The sequence below is a fragment of the Atta colombica genome, unplaced genomic scaffold (genome assembly GCF_001594045.1).
Source record: "Atta colombica isolate Treedump-2 unplaced genomic scaffold, Acol1.0 scaffold45, whole genome shotgun sequence".
Lineage (NCBI taxonomy): Eukaryota > Metazoa > Arthropoda > Insecta > Hymenoptera > Formicidae > Atta > Atta colombica.
In genome coordinates, this window is record NW_017259534.1 from 1,129,881 (window position 1) to 1,138,119 (window position 8,239).

Sequence of the window (8,239 nt, forward strand, 5' to 3'; positions counted from 1 at the left end):
GCGTATAAAGCAACCATTTTACATTTAAAGTCGCCGAACAAAATTTCGCATGCCAGCGATACAAAACGCAGCAAATCAAATGTTCTCGAGCAGTCGCTTGTGGATCCGGTTCGATTCACCTTTTCCAGACGTCAAGAAAGCCGGCGTTCGCAACAAGTCACGCCTGTCTCGGAAGAAAAAGAGAGAGAGAGAGAGAGAGAGAGAGAGAGAGAGAGAGAGAGAGAGAGAGAGGGGGAGGGGAGAGGGAGGGAAGGAGACAATAAGACGACGGCTGCAAATTCCTACAGATTCGAGATATTGCGTAACAAAGTATACACGAGGCGAGCGGTACTCGATATAATGATGCTTGCATCACCCGCGACGAGCTCTTCTCTCATCGTGGCTTTATGCGAGCAAGGTGAATCGATAATCGTTTACACCTACGTCAATTTTTATTACTACTTCCTTGAATGTTTGGTTATCTTACGTAAGAGGACCATATATCATACTTTTCGTATTCGTATTGAAATTGTTGTATTCACAATAATATATTGTACCAAACATTCTTTCTCTTTCTTAACTTATCTGATCGAAGTGTTTTTTTACTGTAAACGTTTAATAGTAAAAAATTTCGCAGTTGATATTTACACTGAGAAAAAATGGTTTTTAGTTGGATTAAATAGTAATCCTGGAGGAAAATAGACGAATCAGAATTTTCTGGTTATATAAATCTAGAATTCTAATTAAAATAATCGGAATTCTGAAGTACAACCACAGTTGATATATATAATATTTTTGATAGAATTTACTAGAATTCTTGTTTTTCCATTTTCAACCACACATTTTTTTTGGATATTTCTTGATTTTAAGTTTTTTTTCAAACGTATTAATAATTTTTGAAGCAATATTACGTGTTAAATTTTTCGGCAATTATTGCCAAAAACATAAATCATAAAAATTATAACAGGCTGCGATAGACACATTTGCAATATTAAAGACCCGATTGTACCAATGTTACTTTGATTTTAAATGAGGCTTAAAATTCTCTCTGTTTCTTTTTCGCTTTAAAATGAGACAGAGAGAATTTTAAGTTTCGCTTAAAGTCAAAATATAACGTTGGTGAAACCGGGCTTAAACAGTGCAACATGTATATGTTAATTTTTGTGTGTGTACTAGATTATCAACTGCATAAAACTTTAAAGACATTTTTGTGTTTATAATAGAGATATTTTTTCAACTTTTCATATTTATAACATAAACATTATTTTATATCACTTATTTAAAATATTAATATGTGGGAATTATAACATAATCGAAATTAGACTAACGAGAAATCAATTAATAGAAATAAATTCGTATTTTCGATCAAGCAAATGTTAATGTTTTCAATATTATTAAGCACTAAGATCTACTTTGATCAAAAATAGAACTATTTCTATTAATTAATTAATATTTGGCATTCTTCGATCAAACGATTGATATTTCTTGTATATACTCGTATTAATATTGTGAATCATCTTTATGTACTTTATCCATCGAACAGAATCATTTTACGTAATGAAATACACAAAACGACCGATTACAATATAATTATCGCGTAGCTCTTTGCCGAATGGTTTCTGCTGTGCTTTCATGCGCCCCACAATAATCTGTTTTCGTTTATGGGCTTCCGCTTGCGCGAAAAAGTAACGGTAGTTTGTTCACACCGGTTCAATTGTTTAGCATAAGCGCAGAATTTTAGGCTGTAAGTGTCACGATCGTCTCACATGTCTCGTTTACAGTATGTATTATATCGCGTGGAAATCCGGAGGCCGGGACTAGATTATTATCAACGCATTTGCGAATTCCCGTTCATTCGCTCTTAATTGACCATCTCGTTGGATTCGACAATATATCGTGATAAGCCTATACTCACGAATCTAATTGATAGTTAAGACATCTCTTTCTCTCTTTCTTTATTATGAATATAACCGTTTATTATGAATATAATTATTCTCAAATTGTTAAACCGTCAACTGCTAGTTTATCATTAACTTATTATTTTGAGTCATTATTTATTCAAAATGTAAATTCTATTTACAGTCTTTCATACTCGAAATTTTTTGTTTTACGAGATCATATGACATATTGCATAAAATAAAACGGATTTTTTTAAACATTGAGCTAGATATTCTTACAAATTCTTAGCAAAGCGAACATCAAATCATCCAAAAGTGTTATCTTATCTTCAAATATTCACTCATGCAAAAATACAATAAGAGAGAATTTCCGATTGTAATTAATTGCTCCGTACTGTTTCGTCTTTTCAATTAAAGAGAAGTAAAGGAAAATTCACGATGTGATATAAATCTTGGCTAAAAATAGTAGATACTATTTATTTTTCATCTATCTATAATTCTTTTATCTGCATTATTATTTATTGATAACAATACATGACATTATATATAAGTTCGAAGTATTCTTAAAACAAAGGATATTTTACAACAAATGCTATAAATCAATCTTTGAGTTAAAACTTTAGAGTATAGTTAGTTATTGTAATTGTAATAATTGATAATTATTGTAATAAGAGAAATCTTAATATTTTTGACTAAGATTGTATTAATAATGTCACTATGTAAAATAGATAAGTTAAGATCGTGATCTAAAGATTTCCAAACGTTTGTAGCATTATATTAGGGTTGGGGAAGTTAATGTTTTTTTTTAAACTAAATTAAGTTAAAGTTAATGATTATATAATTATATACTTATTATATACTTATAAAATTAATTATATACTTATATACTTATAAAATTAATAAAATTAAGTTAAAAGTTGAAGGAATAAAGAATTAACTTAAAAAAAGTGAAGTTAAGATTGAACTAACACAAGTTTAAAAAAAAGTTAATTTTAAAAAATATTATTTTGAAATCAGAATGTTCCAATTTTTCTTAAAATGAGATTACTTTAAATAACAATTACAAATATAGATTATTAGGTAAATTAAATTTTATATTCACAGTAAGTTACTTATATAATAAGAGTCACATCATAAGGTGTTTTTGTCAAAATCTTGCGAGAGAGAAAGGTATATGTTTGCATTATTTTTCTTTCTTTAACCTTTATCTAATTTTCTTTAATTTCTGAAACATCTGCTCATGCATGTTTATGATTATGGTTATGATTACTATATCGACTAGATATTTGTAACAAACAATATACGTAAAAATTTAAAAAATGAGTGAATGTGCAGTATACTGTTCTACAACAATTTTTTATCTAAAGTTCATTTCATATTATGCTGAAATATAATGTTTATGATACTTAAAATTAGTGTGATTTAAATGTAAACAGAATTGACAAAATCTAGCGAGTCAATAAAAACTGGCTACTGTATGTTGTTACTCTTATTACAGATCTCTCATCATAAAATCATTAAACTTTTTCTAAATTAATTCTCTAATGTTTGACTTTATAGAAAAAAAATATTAGCATTAAGAGAGATAGAAAAATTTCTAATTGAAAAAAAGTTAATAAATTAAAGTTTAAAAGTAACTAAATTAAGTTAAAAATTATAATGCGTTAAAATTAAATTAAGTTAAAAGTTATTAACTTTTTAACTTTTTTTTTAACTTTTAACGTTTTAACTAGTTACTACCCAATTCTGCATTATATAGACAGATAACTCTAAAACACATTGTTTACTGATGTTTGACGGGAATCTGCATTGAGAATATTGCCAAGTCCTCGAGCTCGTTATCTCAATGAACAGCTCGCGAACGTCGATCGCGGTTTGCTCGATTAAATGATTGAAGGACGACAATCTGCATTCGCCGTTTATCGTTCTAATCTAAAGATACATTCGGATACAATTGTCAAAAGGAACATCTTGCAGCGTATTGACATAGATGCATCTAGAATTACAAGTAACATTAAAAAGATATAGATTAATGCGACTGATAATTGCTGATCTGCAAAAGGAATCGAATAAATATCATTACCGATTACGCTCTAGAGTGTTAGCGAGAGAGATAGAAAGGTTTTCTTCCGGTATTAATTCTTTTATGACATTAATTCTTTTTGCACCATATAAGTAAGATATCATCATGGATTATGGGACGGAACGGAGGCATCTCACGAACTTATCGAGAGAAATTCTTAATGGGACACATATGTCTCACTGATCTCGAAAGAGTTAAATGATAGACGATGACGCAAAATGTTGCGTGTAGGGTTCTGATAATAAAAGAAGATCAGTCGTACTGTGTACAGCTAAAGCTACGTTTTTAAGTTTGGCTATGTAAAGGCTAAATACCGGACGCTGCAGGGTGGTAACAGGGCTGACAGGTGGGGGCAAGGCATGATGCTGGCGGTGTCAAACACCAGCACAAGAAGATAGTCGGCTTGCGCTAGAGCGAGAGAAAAAGGGAGGCACAGAGAGAGAGAAAGAGAGAGAGAGAGAGAGAGGCAGAGGGAAGAGACGAGTTTCGTTTCGGAGGCTGACGGAGATGAGATGAGACGAGATGAGAAGAACGGGAGAGGAGCGATGGAAAGAAGTCGAAAGGGGAAGAAAGAAATACGGAGAAAGCGAAGGAGAAAGAGAAAGAAAGGAGAGAAAGAAAGAAGAGGATCGGAAGAGGTGGAAGTGAAGGAAGGGTGGATAAGTAAAGATCAAAAAGAAGAGAAGACAGAAAGAGAGAAGACGAGTTATAGCGGAATAAAAAAGAAGAGACATAGCGAAGGAAGGAGAAAAGAAGGAAAGAGAGAAGAGCGTCAAACGAAGAAAAGAACAGAAAGAAGTAGAGAAGCGAGCGAGAGAGCGACAGAGAGAGAGAGAGAGAGAGAGAGAGAGAGAGAGAGAGAGAGAGAGAGTGGAATAAGCGGATGGGCCAACGTTGGCGAGTAGGAAAGAGGAAAGGAAAGAGAGCGATTGGTCGGCATGGATGAGACTCGTGAGACGAGCAAGGGGGAACAGCCGAAGCGCGGTGCACGGTTGAGACCAAGGGTGCCAGGGCAAGGGGGGAAAAGAACTAAACCAGGGGTTGGGGGCCACTAGCGAGGAAATGGTGGGGGGCCGAAGAATTGGCGAGGACCAGGGCTTCGAGTCGTGCGAGCGAGCGAGCGAACGAATGAGCGAGGGGAGGAGGACGAAGATGAGGACGCGGATGAGGACGCGGATCAGGAGAACGAGGAGGAGGAAGTGACGGAGCAGGAGAAGGAGGAAGAGGGCGGAGGAGGAGGAGGGAGGAGGACGTCTGGTGGTACGCGGAGGGGTGCCGTGGGGGACCTCGTACGGCACGGAGGGTAGGGGTTGTCGCCCCTCCGCGGCGTCAGCCCCGCTAGCGTGGTTGAGAGGAGCGGGGGCCGGGTTAAACCCCCTCTCCTCACGTCGCGAGGTTCCTATGAATTTTGCGACACTCAATAAAAAGTGGTTCCACGAGGTTAACATTTCGGTAACTATACCCTCGCCTACCCGGGACGCGCACGCACGCACGCACGCACGCACGGACGCACGCACTCACTCATGCACGCACTCACTCATGCACGCACGCACGCATGCATGCAGCGTACGACACAACGACAAGGCGAATCGGACGGACATGTATATACATACACTTACGTACGCATATAGACAGACGGCCGCATGTACACTCGCTCATTCTCGCACGTTCAACCCTCTCTCTTTTTCGCGCGCAGGGCCACTCTTCGGCGTACATCACGGGGGCCACGCACGCACGCACGCAGCCATACGTACACACACGTACACGCGGGTGCAAGCGGGCGGCACACTCTCGTGTTAAAAACGAGGGAAGTGAGAGAGGGATAGGAAGAACGGCGCGGAGGGAAGGAGAACGAAAAAGAGCTCTTCGTGCAGATAGAAAGAGAAAAAGAGGAGGAACACAGAAAGAGAGAGAAAGAGGAGCGACACGCGCGCGGGAGCGCGCTCGCGGGCACTCGGCACGCACACATGCACACCGCGCGCGCACGCATACCACAGGACTGCCGAAAAAACTGCACGGGAGAGGCGCAGCAACGGGCAAACCGAACCGCGCGCGAATCAAGTGCTTTGGCCAGTCGCGTTCCCAATCACTCTACGACTAGGTAGTCCCCCGGTGTGTGTCCCAAAGAAGCGGTGAGGAGAGCAGCTGGGTCCTTCGATCCTCGACGTTCAACCGGCGCGCAAGATAATACACGCAGGACATTCTAACACCGACAATTGTTATCGTTTGCGCGCTCTCTCTCTCTCTCTCTCTCTCTCTCTCTCTCTCTCTCTTTCTCTCTCTCTCTCTTTCTCTATTTCTCTCTCTCTCTGTCGCGTATCGTCCCAATAATTCTGCGGCACGTGTTACGCATTAGATGTTAACAATTACATTTTCCTCCGCCAAATCCCTCGTGTTTCTTCCCCCTTTTCTTACTCTTCGTCATCACGTTCTTTCTCGTCGTTTTCGATCGACAAGGATCGATTATCGTGTAAGTTTGGAAGTTTTGGAAGAATAAGTTAACCCCCGACATATCGAGAAAAACAGAGAGAGAGAGAAGAAGTGTGAGTTTTTCAGCTATATCGATATCACGAGGGACAAGGCGGAAAAACAGTGTGCGCCCATGCGTGTATCGACGGGATCGCGAGTACGCGTTACGGTGATCCAGTTACGCGCGTTCTACACGCGAAGAAGAGGGAAAGGGAGACGATTTCCTTGAGGAGAGAGAAAAGCGGTCCTCGTTCACAGTGTGAGTGATGCTATCTATGGTACATGCGCTACTAAATCTCGTCTAACGTTTTCGTCAACCGATTCGTGTATTCCCTGAGGATCGTATCTCCGCGCTTATCTCAAGTGATCGACTACGTAGCTCCGTAGATCTGAAGAGGATCGTGATACGGGAACGCAAGAAGAGCGCGAGAGGGAAAGTGCGCCACGTCCATTTGAAAGAGAGTCGCGAGGAAGAAGAATGAGAAGATAGCGCGAGAAAGATTTTTTTTCGTTACTCGGTATCCACGTGTCTTCGAGATTGTCTTTGACGATCCAAGGGTGATGTTTGTGAAGCGAGTGTGAAAAATCGGAGAAAATTAGGATCCATCGATTAACGAGGTTCGACAGTGGAACATGCGATTGTCTCGTATGTCATACATTAGCGGTTCGTTCATCCGTCAAGAGAGTTTTCCGATCGAGACGTCGTAGTGACGTACGATAGAGATCAGCAGACAGCGGATTTGTGAAAATTGAAGGAAAGCTGGTGAGAAGAAAAGAAACAAGAAGCAAAAGAGAAAAGAAAAACGAGAGACAAGCGCATCTGTCTCTATTCAGCGATATTTCGGCACGGCTGGAAGAAATCTGCGGAAGTTGGAGGAAAGACATCCCCGTTCTCCGCCAACGTCCGATCCGTCATCTTCGTCGTATTAGAACGATAGAATCACGGGGCTTAGCATCGACAAGGACGCCGGGCAAAGGAGGTCCAACACTTCACTTCTCGTTTGACGATCAAGGTACGTTCACAGCTGAGACCGGTGGCCTTCGGCTGCCTGTACGGCTTCCACGGTGTACGCGGTTGCGCTAAAGACAGAGGAAGAAGTTTAGGGAAGACAGAGAGGAGGGAGAGGAATGGAAGTGAGACGAAAGCGTAGAAGGAGGAGGGAGGCTCGCTTAATAAGAGAGAAAGAGTAAAAAATTCGAGAGGGGGTACTTAAAGGGGCGGAGGGGCGGACGGGAGGCAGGGAATAAGAGGATAGATGGAGAAAATCCGGCAAGGGGAAGAGGAACAAGGCGCGATTAACGAAGGAGGGGAGGGGAGAGGAGGGGGAGGGGGGCGAAAGCGAAAAAGAGTGCGAAAGAAAAAGAGGGAAGACGAGAGAGAGAGAGAGAGAGAGAGAGAGAAAGAGAGAGAGAAAGAAAGAAAGAAAAAGAAAAAGAAAGAAAGGGACGGACGTTTTGCATGTATCTGTCGCGCGAGTCATATAGCGGTAACGCGTGCATGCAAATATATGTACGTAGGTGTGCGTACGGTGCGTGCACATGCACCAACACACAAGCCGTGAGTACACGCGATGCGTGTACGCGTGTGTTCGTTGGCTTCGACACGTATGCGTACATATGCGTGTCGTTGAACACCTAGTTAGCGCTAGAATACGCGCGCGTGTCCTTTCATGAATCCACATACGATGACGTGTCTCGTATGCCCTTGCCTATGTATGCCAGACGGCGAAGGTGACTGACGGCGATTGTGGCGGCGACGGCAGCGGCGGCGATGATGGTGGTGGCGGCGGCGGCGGCGGCGGCGGCGGAG

At 40.8% G+C, this 8,239-nt stretch overlaps 1 protein-coding gene across 2 annotated transcripts in view; it reads left to right on the forward strand.

Moving 5' to 3' along the window:
* Window positions 1-6,817: 6,817 nt before the first annotated feature.
* Window positions 6,818-8,239, forward strand: part of LOC108691320 (broad-complex core protein-like) — a 45,666-nt gene continuing 44,244 nt past the window's right edge. For both annotated transcript variants that reach the window (XM_018199001.1, XM_018199002.1), the window contains exon 1: window positions 6,818-7,442. The gene's annotated coding sequence lies outside the window, so the exon portion shown is untranslated. The remainder of the gene's footprint in view (window positions 7,443-8,239) is intronic.